Genomic DNA, 17,928 nt, shown 5'->3' with positions numbered 1-17,928 from the left:
ATAAGGTCTGTGCAAGTTTAACATTGGAGTGAACCTCGTGATGCTCCCACTCCCCCAGGGCGTTACAAATATTTTAACGGCCTCTTATGTAATGTTTATTTTTCTCTATATCTTATTGAATCACCGAGTGATTAGGAATGTGCATTGTCATTAAATAACACAGCCTCACAAAAAAAAGTGTGCGGATCTGGTAACAAGACACACGTATTCCTATGGATTTTGGGGCGCTGAATTCAAATTCGGTATCAAAAATCACCCATCACGTCATGGTTGAGCTATAACCTCAAAAAATGACGAAAAATCATGCACTGAGGGAAATAAATTTCAAAATAATGCCAGTGATGCAATTTTTCACTTCAGAAACATGTCGACAACTGTGAAGGATCAACCCTTGCCTGATATCAACTTATTTAATATAACTTTACCCATTAGAACCTGACCTCACCTAACCTGAATTAATAGAAATTTATTGAACTACACGTTAAGCTCTATAAGCGTATTTTCCCAGTAGCAAATGTGTGCTACATTCGAGCCTAACCTAGAAATAAATCTAACCTAGCCTAACCTCACCTCATCTAACCTAACCTCACGAAACACAATTAAACTGATTGTGTTGTCCCGTTGTGTTTGCGGTACCGTTTGAATCAGCATCGGCTTAACCAACATAGAGGTTTAACCTATCCTAACCTAACAAAACCTGACCTAACCTAACCTAGCCGAATAAAATTCAACCACACGTGTAGCTATGTAAGCGTACGGTTCTCAGTCTTAGATGTGTGCTATGTTTAATAGGTTAACTCGATCTTAACCTACAAATGAATCTAACTTAACAGAACCTAACGAAATTTTGCTTCACGCAACACAACGTAACTTAAGTGTTCCCGTTTTAACACAATAAAATTCATTTCATTGAGCTACAGGTGGTTAAAAATTTAGACGCACATTACTCATTTGAAGAATCTTAGAACTACAAGTAGAATTGACCCCATTCCAATTAACCTGACAATGCTTGTATCAATTAAAATGTAGAACTGTAACTTAAACATGCAAATGAATAACAGTTTTATTCAAAATTTTTTTCTCTCTGCTTTTCTTAAACTTAAGGGATATATTTATACTATCATTCGTGCTTACACTTTAACTTGCTTTTAATCGTAATTAAATTGATTTATAGACCTACTTCAGTCTATTTTCTGCCTGGTATAACGTGTCCTTTTTTCTTCGAAGGAACGATGCAAAGGGTTACGCTTACGTTTAAGACCTACATTCGTTTCCCTTTTCAACATCCAGCAAAAATCAGCCATCATGACCTCGTCCCATCTACCCTGATATCGTTGTTCCATCACTTTTATGTCTTGATAAAAACGTTCCCCTTGTTGTTGGCTGAAATCACCAACATTTTCTGGAAACTTATCCAGATGGGAATCTAGAAAGTGGAGTTTTAAATTCATCAAGCAGCCTAACTTTTTGTGGTTTCTTATCATTTTCGCAACAATATTCTCGTAGTCTGGACTTCTTTTGTTACCGAGGAAATTTGCGTTTACTGCTTTAAAACTTTCCCAAGCGTTCATTTCAATTTTCGCCATGTGGCTCACGAAATTAGTATCTCTTGTCAATTTAGCGTCTGAAAAATTTGTGAATTTGAGGGACATCCACTTATAGCATTGTCCATCTTTGTCTAACGCCTTGAAAAATTGCTTCATGAACCCAAGCTTTATGTGGAGGGGTGGTAGTAAATTTTTTCTGGATCAACGAGGCTTTGGTTGATGATATTATGAGAACCAGGTTTGAATGAATCTCTTAAAGGCCAATGTTTTTTGCTGTAATGATTGGCTCGATATCTGCTATTCCACAGGCATATAAAGCATGGCTCTCTCGTGAAACCCGATTGTTGGCCTAATATCATTGTTATGATTTTGAGATCACCACATATTTGCCATTTGTGATTCGTCTCTGTACACTTTTTTCTTTAAGTGGTTCATTCGTCCGTTAACGTCAGTGCAGTACACTAAAGACGTCTCTTCGTCTTTAACGAAAAACTTTCTGAATTCTTTATCCCTGTCGCGATAGAATGAAACTTTTGTCTTTGGCTCTAGAAGATTTCTTCTTTTTAGAAATAAAGCGGCAAATTCAGCGCCGTCTTTCGGTAATCCAAGATCTCTTATAAAATCATTCAGTTCTAGTTGCGACACTAATATTGGAACCTTCAATTTCATTTTATGCACGCCATATTCGTCATCTTTTTCATCATTTTCATCGGAATCATCAGAACTATTTTCTGTTCGATCACTGGTTTCACTACCGTCTCCATGACATTGACTTTCAACTTTTATTCTATCATCTTCTAAAGCGCTTAAATCAGTTCATGCAAATCAGTTCATGTAAAAGTAGCAGTCCTTCGCAATAACGGTTTTTTTTCCATGTGGTTCGTGTAGAGTACTTGCGGTACTTTTAGTTGTTTGAATTTTTCAGACGATATAACATAAGTCTGCAGGAATTGCAAATGACGTGAGGAACCCATTTTGTTTCTTGGTGCAGCAATTTACGGTCAAAACACTTTTCGTAAAGACTTTTCACTTTCTCGTCGATTGATTTTCGCAAACTGCTCACTTCATATTTACTGCAAATGTAACAGAATGAATCTGAGCTATTCTTGCAATCATGCGATTGAGAAATGCTCGCGGTTTTTTTCCTTTAGCATGAGACTCTACATCAACCAAGTGATCCATTGATGAAAAGCTACAATTGCATGATGACGACGTCGTAGAGCCCGCTTTCCCACCTTGACCAGACGCCGATACTGGGGTTTTTCCCTGCATCGTAATACACTTTTTACCTGTGTCTGCCATGACGGCATGAACGCTGTTTACCCAGGGACTCAGCCAATGTGGATCCGTTGCCCACCGTCACCACGTGGAGGTGCCCTGGTTACAGACACAGGCGAATAATGGTAGCAAACAAGCGGTTACGAAACTCCAGACATTTACTGCTATTAATGTCAAAATATGAAATTACACAAGAATAGGGTTGCCAGCGTAATCAGTTAGATTAGGTCAGGTTTTGTTAGGTTAGGATAGATTAAACATCTATGTAGGTTAAGCCGAAGCTGAATGAAACGGTACCGCAAACACAACGGTACAACACAATTAGTTTAATTGTGTTTCGTAAGGTTAGGTTAGGTTAGCCTAGGTTAGATTTATTTCTAGGTTAGGCTCGAGTTGACCCATTCCATGTAGCACACATTTGCTACTGGGAAAATATGCTTCCAGAGCTTTACGTGTAGTTCAATAAATTTCTGTTAATTCAGGCATTTCATTATTTTGAAATTTATTTGCCTCAGTGCATGATTTTTCGTCATTTTTTGAGGTTATGGCTCAACCATGACGTGATGGGTGATTTTTGAAACCGAATTTGAATTCAGCGCCCCAAAATCCATAGGAAAACGTGTGTCTTGTTACCAGATCCGCACACTTTTTTTGTGTGGCTGTGTAATTAAATCCCCAAGATTAACTATTTTTTGAAGTTCTTTAAGACGATATTGCGAAAAGAATTCGAATATTTCGATGTATTCTTAAGTTATAAATATGTATGTAATATATTTATCTTAAAATGTTATTGTGTGATTTTTGCGGTGCTAACTTTTTGGCTGTGGTGAAGGGGAAGAGAGAGTTTGAGAGGAGAAAGGGCAGTGAGTAGAGTGTTGAAAGGATAAGGAATAAGTGAGAGTGAAGGGGTTGCTGGAAAGACGGCGAGTTTGATATACTTGTTAAAAGTAGAAAAGAAGGATTTTCAGGTTAGGAACGGTTGTAGTGAGAAATAGATTTTGAGTAACTTTTAGTGTGGTAACTTTACGTTTAGATTAAACGAGTGGCGTGGGGGATTGAAAGCGAGTGAAAAGAAAACGTGACGTAGGAAAGAATACCTAGCAGACATGCCGGTGACATGAAGTCCAGAAAGAACAGAGAGAGGGCAGCAGGAGACGGATACAGAGAGTGGGTCGGGATTGAAAAGCGAAACTATGCTAGCGGCCGAGCCTGAAGCGAACGAGAACGTAGAAGGTAGCAGTGACAGTAACGTCAGTCGTGATGAGGCAGAGGTATCTGAGAAGCTCGTCAGGGGGGGGGGGAGAACGAGAGGTTCTGGGATGCTATTGGAAAGTGGGACGTAGTAAGGCTGAGTGAAACGTAGGTAGATGAAAAGGAGTGGAAGGGCTTGAAACGAAAGTTGCCGAAAGGGTATGTGTGGGCAATGCAAGAATCGAGGAAAGAACATGAGAAGGAAAAGGGGATGGGAGACATGGTATCAGAGGTTAAAAAGGAGATGATGGAAGATGAAAGAGTAGAAGAGACAGAAGAAAAGCGGGAGGGCTTGATGGTGAGAAGAATAATGATAGGAAGAGAAAGGGTGACTATCGTCTGTGTGTACATAAGGAGAGGGGAAGAGGAAGGTTAGAAAATATTGAAAAAATGGATGGAAGAAAGGAATGAAGAGCTGGTCTTGATATGAGGAGACTTGAACACGTGGACAGGAGAGTTAAGGAGGGTAGATATGGGATGAAGAGAGCGAAACTTTTCGAAGAAATTCCAAGCACAGGGAGATAGATCGGGAATGAAAAATTCTTTGGAACATGTTAGGAGAGGAAGGGTTTTTTATCTGCAATGGAAATATAAGGGGAGATAAAGAAGGGGAAGTGACATTTATGGGTAAAGGGGAGACGGTGATAGATTACATTCTAGCAGAAAAAAGAATAAGGAAGAGAATGAATAAAGTGAAAGTAGGTAATGAAATAGGCTTAGAACACTTCCCGCTAATAGCGAAATTGAAATGCTCAGGATGGAAGCGGCGTAGCGAAAAAAAGGGAAGAACTGGCGAAAGGAAAGTGAAAATGGGTAGATGGAGGGGGGAGGATAAATTGAGAGAATTTAATGAAAGGATAAAGAATGAGAAGATTAGAGGATTGGAAGGGGAAGATGTAGACATGCGTCTTGAAAAGATAAAAAGAACTAACAGAGAGGATAAAAGAAGAGGTAAGGGGATGGTGGGATTCAGAATATAAGTAGAGTAAAAATATAATGAAAGCAAATGTAAAAAAGTGGCGAAAAGGGGGAATAGGGAAACAGGAATATAATAGGTGAAAGAGAGAATATGAAAGATTATTAAGTGATAAAAGGCAGTTATAGAAAAGTAGGTATATGGAAGAGATGCAAAAGGCGATCAGGGAAGCGAGGGAATGAGAGTCGATCAATAGGGAATGAGGGGGAAGAAACGGCATCAATGAGGAAATCGAAATGGATGAGTGGACCCTGTACTTTAAGCGATTTCTGGGAGGAGTGGAAAATAAGGTATTAGGTGAAATGAGGAAGGTGATAGAATAGGAAGATTATAGTGATAACGGGATAAGTAGGGCGGAAGTAAATACAGCGACAGCGAGACTTAAAAGAAACAAGGCAACAGGAGAGGACGATATTGAGAACGAGGCTTTGAGGTTTGGAGGGGAAGGGGTGAGAAAGGAAATGTGCGAGGTATGCAACAAGGTTTGGAGAGGAGAAGGATGTCCTAAGGAGTGGAGGACAGGGATGGTAGTACCAATAATTAAAAAGGATAGCGCAAGAAGGTGGAGGAGTATGGGGCTTCAGAAAAGGGATGGGAACAGTAGACAAAATCTATGTACTGAATTATTTAGTGAACAGGAACTTAGGAAGGAAGAAAGGAAAGCTAGTGGCCTTATTTGTAGATTTTAAAGCAGTGTTTGACTCGGTAAACAGAAAGGTATTATGGTAGGTTTTGAAAGAGAGAGGAGAGGATGAAGGGTTGATCGAGAGGATAAAGGAGATATTTGAAGAGACTGAAATGACGGTTAGGATTGGGAAACAAGAGGAAGATGTTTTGGAGTGGAGGGGGGCTCAAGCAAGGGTGTCCACTTATCCCACTACTATGTAGTCTCTTGTTGGCAGATCTAGAAGAGAAACTGGAGATGAAAGGAAAGGGGGAACGATTCTGGGAAATGGCAAGGTATATTCATTAGCGTGTGCAGACGAGGTAGTCTTACTAGCGGATGACGAGAGAGAGATGAGATTCATAATTAGAGTTTTTGAGGATTATGTGAGAATTTAAGACTTAGCGGTGACTGTAAATAAGACAAATATGATGTGTTTTAAGAAGAGAAGGACAAAAATAAAATATGAATGGAAGATGTACGGGGAGAAAGTGGAAGAGGTCGAGGAATTTAGTTACCTAGGCTTCTGGTTTGAGTCAAAAAGCGGGGTTGAACTACAGTTAAGGAGAAGGATAAAGTGTGCGACTAAAGTAATGGGACAGGTATGGGGTATAGGGAAGGGAAGGTTTAAGGATGACTGGAAGATGATACTGTGGATGGTTGATGCGTTAGTGTGTTCAGTATTACCTTACAGAGTAGAGATTTGTGGATGAAAGGAGTAAAAGAGGGTGGAAAGTATGCAGAAGAGATTCTTGAGATGGGTAATGGGAGTGAGCTGGAGCTGTCCAGGTTACATGTTGAGGGAGGAATTAGGTAGATGTAAAATGGTTATTAGACATTTGAAGAGAGCATGGAACTTTGAGGAAAAGTTCAAAAGGTGGGAGGGAAGCAGGATAGCACAAGCTTGTCTACTGGAGGTAGTAAACAAAGAGAATATGGGTAACACAGAAGGATCAAAGTGGGAGGAAGAGAGACAACAGAGGAGAAGAGAATGCGAGATAAGAGCAGATGTCAGAGTATGGCAAGAGTTAGAGAATGAACTGATAGCTAAAGAGGGGGGTGAAAGATGGAGAAAATTGTGAAATCTAAGTATAACAGATGGTATCAGGTAATAAAGTCTGAAGGAGAGCCAGAATATTTAAGAAAGGTAAAAAAAGGAGAGTAAATGGAACCACGTTATACGATTTAGGATGGCAGAAGGAATGAGAGAGTCCAGTCACTGGATGGCTGAAGAGGAAAGAAGATGTAGAGTCTGTTATTACGAGATAGAATCATGGAGGCATGTTTTAGAGAGATGTACGGGGGATGAAACGAGTGATGAGAGTGTGAATGCCAGGCTACGGTGGATCTTGGATGGAAGTCGACAAGGGGCAAGCTGGATGATAAGACTGGAAGAAATGAGAAAAATTAAGGGGCATGTAGTAGGGAAAGGCCAAACGCGTACTCTTATACAAGGACTGTAAATTAATAAAAATAAAGAAAACGTCAATTCATGTTAACGGAAATGGTAAGAGGAAACGGAAGCCCAGGAAACTCTATAGTCAGCAAATCTCGAGAATATTTGTAAAGACAAAGCGATAGCATATAACTTAATATAAGTATAATCTTATTATTTAGATAGTAAGTATTATTAAGGTAGTATATGAGGTTTCTGTAACGTACTGTAAAGGGAGCGGAGGCCCTCAATCCCATAAAATGGAGAAAATACATGCATACATACATTCATAGATACATACATACATGCATACAAACATACATACATACATACATACATACATACATACATACATACATACATACATAAAAAATAAAGCTCGAAAATGATTTTCAAAAATTATGAAACTCAATTAGTGATCTGGAGAGGTAATTAGATATCTTTCATGAAATATTCTTACAATAAAGATTATAATTAAATATAATGTTTGCGACTTCAAGACGTTCGAAACGAAAGCTTTAAAATTGCGCAATTTTAAACCCAACCGACTTGAAGTTATCGTATTTTTCAAGTCATATTAATATAATTTCAAATTTTTTAAAATTATACTGTATAATTTCAAAATTAAGAATGTCTGTAAATCTAAGTTATAGTAAAAACTTGTAAATGAAATAGTGCTACGTTGTTTTTGTTTTAGAAATCGAGGACGATAAATACCCATATTAGAATATAAAATGCCAATATCACATCATGGGCAATCATTAAACAAATAAATATGTATCAAAGTTGAACAAAATTCCATTTAATTTTAACTGTAAAATTTTATGAAAATATCAGAAAAATATTTGTCTTGAATTAAAAATGCAGTTAGTTTAACATAATTTTCTTTCTTCAAAGAAAATATACTTCCAAATCAAGGAAATCATCTACAATTAAAGAAAGATCTGTATTCAAACAAAAAAATACTGCTTCGAACTAAAGAAATGTTTTTGAATCAAATAATACCGTGGCTACAGGTACTGAAATTTCGGTACAAAAAGGTGAACTTTTTGGTACAAATGGAGGTGGAAAAGGGTCTACTTCTACCGAAATTTCGATTTAACTGATTATTTCGGTACTTGAAGACACTTTCATCATAGAAATTTTTTTCCGAGTGAAAGCCAGTGAATATCTTTCTTTAATAGACCTTTTTATCCTAGACGTGGAAGTGCGCACGTGTCAGAATTTTACGTCATTTCCGTAATTTTCGAACAGTTTTGTGTCGAAATGTATGGAAAATATTGTGAATAAAAATAACAACGAAAAATAGATGTGTAAAGAAATAAGAGTTTAAAGACAACAAAATTTGAAGTATATTCGGAAAAAAACTGCGAAAAAATGCGAAAAGTGTGGCCAGCAAGCCAATTATTTACATCTGTTGACATCTGTCATCTTGAAAAAAATGTTTAAAAATTCGGCAAAAATCACGGAAGATGATGTTCCAGGAGAAAAATTAGTGCAGCAATCGGTGGAAGAGCACAGTGTGCTCTTTGCTATCATTTACTTACATATTAAATGAAGCATTGTTATCGGGGTATCGAACCTCCTAAATGTTTAGATAAAAATAAAATCTATTTAATACTTTCACTTGAGCACGCAAAACTATTATATTTATATATTTATAACCAGTTTATATGAAAGAAAGGAAATTTATTAGAAAATAATAAGAAATCACTAATAAGTAACTTTTCATTGTCTAAACTTTAAAAAGAGAAGTGGAAAATGTAATATTGTGTTATTTTATATTTGTATGAATATTAAATATTTACTCAAAAAAAGTACTGAACTGCAAATCTCGAAAAAATGAAAACATTTATACCTGCCATACAAAACCTCAACTAACCTTTCCACTATATCACTTCTTTTTCCTTCGTTTTCTACATTTAAGCCATCGTTTCAGCTGCTGAATAATGTGCTCTACTGATTCGTGCACTAATTTTGCACCTGGAACATCATCTTCCGTGAGTTCGCCGAATTTTTTAGCATTTTTCAGAAGATGACAGGTGCCAACAGATGTAAATAATGGCCTTGTTCGGCGCACTCAATGCACTTTTTTCGCTGTTTTTTTCTAAATAGACTTCAAAATGTTCTACCTTTGAAATCTCGGTTATTTACAAATTAATTTTTTGTTGTTTTTATTAACAATATTGTACATACATTTCGACAAAAAACTGTTGTTGAAATATGGAAATGACGTAAAATCCCGGAACGTGCACACTGCCGACGTCTAGGATAAAAAGTTCTATTCACAGAACTTTTCTTTACCTTGAAGAATATTTTTTCCAATTTTTGATAGTGACATTTTTGTTTTTGATCTTTTTAATGCTTAAGAGTAATCTCCCATACACTTTTAACATTATTCACATAACCTGTAAGATGTACAGTTAGATCTATGCATAATGTATAGCAATCCCATGTGTATTATAGATAGCTATTAGATTTTTTTGAAAAAAGAAAGTGTTAATTAAGCGCCAATATCAGGGTATCATATACCTGCAACAAAAATTACCCTTGCGGTGTAAATGCTGCACCGTAATGTAGAGTACAGATTCCCAATCACTTGGGGTACGAAGTGACCATCGCTTAGGGCCAGCCATGTGCATCTGAAAACAAAATGGCGATCCCTTAGTGTCCTAAGTTAGTAAGTTTCTAATATCTTCAGTGCAGGTACATTAAGCTAGCACCTCCACAATCGAATTTTTGAATTTTTCATAGCTCAGAATTTTGGGCTTTTTTGGGCTGCAATAAAAATTTCTGGGCTCCTTTACTTTTTTCAAAAAATCAATTTTCTTGTGGAGTGCCAGCTTACATTAACCCAGCACCTCCACTTCTTTAAATCACTAAATAATAAAAATTCAATTACACCAAAATTTTGGGCTTTTTTTGGGCTCTTAAAATCCGCAAAAAAATTTTCCCAAAACCAACCCTTAACTTCCAAAATCAACCCCCTTCAAAAAATTGAAAATTTTCAGTTATTTATTAACGGGATATTTTTCGGCTTTTTTGGGCTCCCAGAAAATGACCACTTCGATTTTTGGGCTCCAACCCTTACAGTAAAAAATTAACCCCATTGTAACACGCAGATATGAAATGGTCAAAAAATAACTTTCATTACATTTTAGAGCTTGAATAAAATCTCTGATTTTTGGGCTCCTCGAAAATACACGCTACGATTTTTGGGCTTCAACCCTTAACGTCAAAAATCAACCCACGTAGATACTACTTTGTCAAAAAATGAATTTTTCTAGAATGTTTCAATGGAAAGACAGTCTCTGATTTTTGGGCTCCTCGAAAATACCCGATATGATGTTTGGGCTTCAACCCTTAACGTCAAAAATCAACCCCTCTCTTCCACGTAAATACAACTTTGTCTGCAAATAAATTTTTCTAGAATTTTTCAATGGAAATACAGTCTCTGATTTTTGGGCTCCTCGAAAATACCCGATATGATTTTTGGGCTTCAACCCTTAACGTCAAAAATCAACCCCTCTCTTCCACGTAAATACAACTTTGTCTGCAAATAAATTGTTCTAGAATTTTTCAATAGAAATACAGTCTTTGATTTTTGGGCTCCTCGAAAATACCCGATATGATTTTTGGGCTTTAACCCTTAACGTTAAAAATCAACCCCTCTCTTCCACGTAAATACAACTTTGTCTGCAAATAAATTTTTCTAGAATTTTTCATTGGAAATACAGTCTCTGATTTTTGGGTTCCTCGAAATAACCGATATGATTTTTGGGCCTCAACCCTTAATGCCAAAAATCAACCCCTCTCTTCCACGTAAATACAACTTCGTCTGCAAATAAATTGTTGTAGAATTTTTCAATAGAAATACAGTCTCTGATTTTTGGGCTCCTCGAAAATACTCGAAAGCTCAAACTTCGTACAATTTCATGGAGATTGAAGAAACACAAGCCAGGCACGTTACCACTTACCTAAAATAAAATAAAATTTCATATTTTTTTACGGAATATTTAAACATCAAAAAAATATCCATAGTATCTTATGTGTTTTAGGTAAGTGGTAACGTGCCTGGCTTGTGTTTATTCAATCTCCATGAAATTGTACCAAGTTTGAGCTTTTGAGTATTTTCGAGGAGCCCAAAAACCAGACTGTATTTCTATTGAAAATTCTAGAACAATTTATTTGCAGACAAAGTTGTATTTACGTGAAAGAGAGGGGTTGATTTTTGACATTAAGGCTTTAAGCCCAAAAATCATATCGGGTATTTTCGAGGAGCCCAAAAATCAGAGACTGTATTTCCATTGAAAAATTCTAGAAAAATTTATTTGCAGACAAAGTTGTATTTACGTGGAAGAGAGGGGTTGATTTTTGACGTTAAGGGTTGAAGCCCAAAAATCATATCGGGTATTTTCGAGGAGCCCAAAAATCAGAGACTGTATTTCCATTTAAAAATTCTAAAAAAATTGATTTGCAGACAAAGTTGTATTTACGTGGAAGAGAGGGGTGGATTTTTGACGTTAAGGGTTGAAGCCGAAAAATCATATCTGGTATTTTCGAGGAGCCCAAAAATCAGAGACTGTATTTCTATTGAAAAATTCTAGAACAATTTATTTGCAGACAAAGTTGTATTTACGTGGAAGACAGGGATTGATTTTTGACGTTAAGGGTTGAAGCCCAAAAATCATATCAGGTATTTTCGAGGAGCCCAAAAATCAGAGACTGTATTTCCATTGAAAAATTCTAGAAAATTTTATTTGCAGACAAAGTTGTATTTACGTGGAAGAGAGGGGTTGATTTTTGACGTTAAGGGTTGAAGCCCAAAAATCATATCGGGTATTTTCGAGGAGCCCAAAAATCAGAGACTGTATTTCCATTGAAAAATTCTAAAAAAAATTGATTTGCAGACAAAGTTGTATTTACGTGGAAGAGAGGGGTGGATTTTTGACGTTAAGGGTTGAAGCCCAAAAATCATCGGGTATTTTCGAGGAGCCCAAAAATCAGAGACTTTATTCAAGCTCTAAAATTTAATGAAAGTTATTTTTTGACCATTTCATATCTGCGTGTTACAATGGGGTTAATTTTTTACTGTAAGTGTTGGAGCCCAAAAATCGAAGTGGGTATTTTCTGGGAGCCCAAAAAAAGCCGAAGAATATTCCGTTAATAAATAACTGAAAATTTTCAATTTTTTGAAGGGGGTTGATTTGGGGAAAAATTTTTTTGCGGATTTTAAGAGCCCCAAAAAAGCCCAAAATTCTGGTATAATTGAATTTTTATTATTTATTGATTTAAAAAAGTGGAGATGCTGGGTTAATGTAAGCTGGCACCTCCACAAGAAAATTGATTTTTTGAAAAAAGTAAAGGAGCCCAAAAATTTTTATTGCAGCCCAAAAAAAGCCCAAAAAAAGCCCAAAAAAGCCCAAAATTCTGAGCTATTAAAAATTCAAAAATTCGATTGCGGAGGTGCTAGCTTAACGGACCTCTTCAGCGCGGGGCTAGTTGTTCCATCACTCCCTGTTTTTGCATTGTAAGCAATGGGAGCGACCCCTTTTTCCTATTTCTTAATAAACAAAATGTTATTTTCTTTTAAAAAATATTGAAATGAAAAGAATGTTACTCATTTTATATTTCAAAACAATTTTCCAAACGATGTATATAAATGCTAATGGAAAACATGAATTAAAACATCATCCAATAAACTTGGTAAAGTTGAATATTAGATTTGAATTTGAATAAAAAGTTAAATATAATCCTTTTTATATCTGGAAACGCAGTAAATAATATTTGTATTAATAAAATATATAAACAGTTTTATGAAAAAAGTTTTACTAATATACAAGTTCAAACCTAATATTTGAGGGTTTAGCGAATACTTACATTATTGAATATAATGAGATAAATGTAATTAAAATTGAAATAAATTTTATATTCATGAACATATAACATAAAAATATGTAAAGACTACATTACAAATAGTTTATTCAATACTTTAAATTGTTGAAAAGAAAACTATTTTTCAGCGGAAAAAAATATAAATTATAATTTTATAAAACATCTAAGATGTAAATATTCTCAATGTTTTAACATATTTGTTTTAAAGACTTAAAAGGATACAATGATAAAAGAGAGCAATGAAAGAAATTTATTTATGTTTCACTGATTATGAAATAAAATGGTTTCAAATGTAAATTGAGTTCAATTCGATTGGAAATACATTATATCCATTATAATATTCATAAGCGAGAGTATTCACATGGTAATTTTAAACTAAGTACTATTTGTTACTATTCAAATTTTTCTCCATGATTTTTTTTACATTCCATTAATAATGTTGTCAATTTGTTTTCCACAATAAACTTTAAGAATCATGTTTTACTTTTCATTCAAATTCAAATCTAAGATATATTTCACTTTTTCAGGATTATTCTACGACCATATAAATCATATGTTGTCTTTAGTATTCATCGAAAATGATTGGAAAAGTATTCTGAAGTGTTAAATGGGTAACATTGTTTTAATTTCACGAATTTGTTTGCATGGAAGTAACATCTTGTTTACTAAAAAATTAAAAAAGTGATATAGATCCATTGCTTTCTACGTAAAAACAGGGAGTGATGGGACGGTAAAGCAATAGAAAATTTTTTTGAGGTTAGAAAAGTTTGACATGTATGTATCGCTGGACTTTTTTCAGATCTGAAGCTTGATCCAGGGTTTCGGTACAGTCTTTATTTAATTATAAAAAAAATGTTCTCGTAAAATCATATTTTTAATTTAAAAAAAAGTATTATATAAAGACATTTCAAAATAAACAAGTGCTGAAAGCATTTTTCTTTGACCATTTTTTTTTTTAATTTAAATAATCAAACATTTATACCAAAGAAACAACTTTTTTAATGTTTGAAGTATTTAAACATTATTGTTTAAATGTAAAATAATAATTAAAAAAATATATTTCTGGATAAGATATTTTGGTTGAAAATGTATATAGTATTTTTTAAATCACAAAAGTTCTTCTGAAAAATCGAAATGTTAATTAAAAAACACGTGTTTTTATATATTAATTTGTCGGTAAAATTTTTTGTATAATTTTAATTTTAAATTCAAACAATAATTTTTAACACTTTAAATAATAAACAAACATTTATTTTATAACAATATTTTATTATCGCAGTTTTCAGAAATAATTAATATTGATTAAGAAACAATTTTATTTGGGGAGTCTTATTATTTGGGAACTTTCAAATTCGTTAATATTATAAACTGTTCAGGAATTTTATTAGTTTTGGAATTGTATTTTTTGGGACAGAGAGTTTTACCGAGTCGGGAATTTTATTTTTCGGAATATTTCAGCCGTCCCCATAGAATTACAGAAAATTTCCTCTAATTATAATTTCGGCGCTCGATCTTGTTGATTTGTTCCTACAGTATTATTTTAAAAAAATGTGTATGGAAATTTTTGACATCACAAAGTTAAAGAGAATCTCAATTAAAAATTTTAAAATTCGCTGTACATCCAATTTTTATTCTTGGATCTTGGCAAGTTTTTTCTAATCCATTTCAGTGACTGGTAAACAGGGGTGATTTTCACTTAGAAAATAAGTGATTAAAATTTGAAAAAATTGGGTAGGCTTTTTTGACATCTAGGTATGTAAAAAAGGTAAACTGAAGAAAATTTAAAAACTAATTTGCGAACTATTTATATTCTTTTAAGATACCAATACAATTTACATAACACTAATTGTAAAATTTGCAAATTTTTAGACCTTCAGTTTAGGAACTCGAATTTTAATATTAAAATTGCTTCATTTTCAGAATACAGCCTTATTGTTTGAATTTTCAGAATTTTTCGAAATTTTTCGAAATTGTTAAAAGGCGGAAAATTTTAAATTTTAAAACGCGAAAATACACCATTTTCCCTGTTCATTTGCAATCCAGCGAGTCACTTTCTTTCGCTTCTTTTGAAAGTCGATCCTTTGCTTTCAGTTTTCTTTTTGAACTATACCTTGAATTCAACGTATTTCAAATTAAATTTTTGCAGCTGCATTTAGGTTGAATTATACAAAGGTTTTTTGTTTCACATATAAATTAATTAAACATTTTATTGGTTTTTCACGACTGTAATTTATAACTCTAAAATAGAATAATTGTAGCTCAAACATGAAAAAGTATAGACTAATTTCATATTTAAAGAGATTCTATCACATATATTGAACTATTAAAACCTCTGACCTTTTTTAAGGTTTTTAAAACTCTTTTAAAAACTTTTTTTTACAATTTTGGTTGTGATTATCTAGTTACAAATTAAAATAATAAAACTTCAAGTTTTATTTATTTTTTGATAATTTGCCCCCCTCCCCCACAAATTATTTCTTTTTGTAAGAAAATAACGCCTGATTTTTGTAAAAATCAACAAATATATATTAAATGTTCACTCAAAGCCATTTTTGTTTAAAAAGCTTGTTCCTAAATAAATTAACTCTTATTGTTTCCGATTTCGTTCTGTCACTCAGGGTATTTTTCTGTGAAAAATATTGATTTACAAAGAATATTTGTCAAACAATAGAATGGATTTCTTCGCCCGAGATGCAAACGTAAATTGTAATATAGTAAAAACAAATGAAAAAATTTAGACGAAAGCTAAATTTGGTAAAGAAGACAAATCTTTGTCGACCTATAAATACTAATTTTATTCCCCGAAAGATTCTTAAAAAATCTCTTCGAAACACTTTTATTGCAAATATTTAATTGAAGAAAAATATTTGTTATAAAAATAAAAATAGTACAATTTTTACATACAATTCTTAAAATAAAAAAATCTGTGTGTCAAAGCACAGTCCAATCCGACTATTCTCTCGAAAGTTATCCGATATACAGACAACCACAACCACAATAACGACGACGTAGGCGCCAGAGAGACAGACAGATACCCATGTAAAAACTTGTTTCTCTGACTCAAGGAGCCTCAAAACGTCGAAATTTAATGAAATTCGCGAAAATCATTATTCGCATAAAACTCTTCTCATTATGGATGAGAATGTGATTAAACAATCATGGGGCCTTGAAAAAGTAGCGTTTTTCGCCTCTTGACTTTTTTCCATATCAAGCTTTTGTTGCTTCAAATGTCCATTTTCGTTTGGGTTTTTGGATTTTAAAAATCCTTTAACTTTGGTAAGTTTGATTTTATCAAAAAAAGTTGTCAGGATAAATTGTTCATATTTTTTTGTACCATAAATAGCTGTCGATAAAATTTTCAAATTTAAAAAAAAAGTGGTCTCAATAGTTTTGAAAAAGCTTCAAATTTTTGGATTTTTATCAAAAATGGCTGTTTAACGATCTCGATCTTTCTTTTTGGTCCCTCGAACAGTGTGTCAAAGCCCAATCCAATCGGACCAGTCTTTCGAAAATTATCCGGTATGCAGACAAGAACGACGACGCCGGACAGACAAACAGATCCCGACGTAAAAACTTGTTTTTTTGACTCACGGGGCCTCAAAACGTCGACATTTGATAAGATCCGAAAAAGTTATTTTTGATAAAAAACTAATACCTTCTCATTTTTGACGAGAATGTAGAAATTATCAACAAGATTTGTAGAAAATCTTTCAAAGAATAAAATTATTGTCCCGTAAGTTACAACCGAAAAATTACAATTTCAAAAAAATGAAAGTTGTTTTAAATATTAAGCTAGACTCGCGACCGGGACAAATCAGAAAATGAAAGTAAATTTGAAAATTGAACTGCAGTTCGAGTATTAAAAACTAAACAGTGATTGATTTTAAAATGTGATTCTAGATCTGTTCAAAATGATATAATTTACGTATAAATTCGATCAATATTTCACACTATACCTGAACTTTAACTTTGACGTCATGTTGACGCCCGTTAATCGCTCATTAACTTGCTAACCAGCCAAAAATGACCGGTTAAGTTAATCAACGATTAGACTTTTTTAATCGTGGGTTTAAAGTTGATGGAACGCAATCTGCTGATTAAACTAAGTTAATCTATGATTAAAATTCAATCGCAATTGGTAGAATCGGCCCTTAGGGTACGAAGTACCTACTGCCAGAGATGAGTTGGGAGATTGCTCATGTAATGGAATAGAGACTCCGTCAAAATCCGACTGTTAAACGCGCCCTCTTGGTTCGTGGGTCAACTCTTCGGAGTTACTTCGCAGTTTTCGGTATTTCTCAGACGTTCTGCGTTGGTAATTGCTTAAGTTAGAGAATTTTAAAAATGAGTTATCACCGCAGTTTCAATTACAGGAGTTACCATAAATGTAAATGATATACTGCATATTTATTTACCACTCGAATATTAAGTGTTTATTATATAATTATTCTAATGATTCAACATTATTAGTGCATAGTTATATAATGAAAACTAGTTATTTATTTTTAAAATTCAAATTTTAAATATTATATCGTTACATAGCTATTTATATTCTATAAATCATAAATTATGACTTATAATTTTAATACATTACCGGAAAAAGTTTTATGTTCACCTATTTTTTTAATGACTGATAAGTTTTATTTATTTTAATTATGCCAGAGCTTAACATTTTTCTCTTTAGAATGTTGAATGCTATCAAAATTCAAAATTCTGTATAAAATCAAGCATAGGATAAAGCCAATTTGTCCATTTTATAAAGAATTTTGAGATTTTTTAGAAACAAAAAAATAGTATATTCTCAATTATAATACCTTAAATGTTTCTCTAAAGCGCTAAAATTAAGTAACAACATATGTTCATCAGTTACAAATTGTATTAA

The 17,928-nt window shown here is 33.8% G+C and overlaps 1 protein-coding gene across 3 annotated transcripts in view; it reads right to left on the bottom strand.

The window, feature by feature from the left end:
• The window catches only part of LOC117169323, a 34,381-nt gene that overhangs the window by 5,690 nt on the left and 10,763 nt on the right, over window positions 1-17,928 (bottom strand). For 2 of the 3 annotated variants that reach the window (XM_033355650.1, XM_033355649.1), the window contains exon 2: window positions 9,684-9,793. The gene's annotated coding sequence lies outside the window, so the exon portion shown is untranslated. The remainder of the gene's footprint in view (window positions 1-9,683; window positions 9,794-17,928) is intronic. The other variant, XM_033355651.1, reaches the window with a different exon arrangement.

This window comes from Belonocnema kinseyi, chromosome 3, assembly GCF_010883055.1.
Source record: "Belonocnema kinseyi isolate 2016_QV_RU_SX_M_011 chromosome 3, B_treatae_v1, whole genome shotgun sequence".
NCBI lineage: Eukaryota > Metazoa > Arthropoda > Insecta > Hymenoptera > Cynipidae > Belonocnema > Belonocnema kinseyi.
The sequence above is the reverse complement of the archived record's forward strand: the minus strand, read 5'-3'. Positions and strand labels throughout refer to the sequence as shown.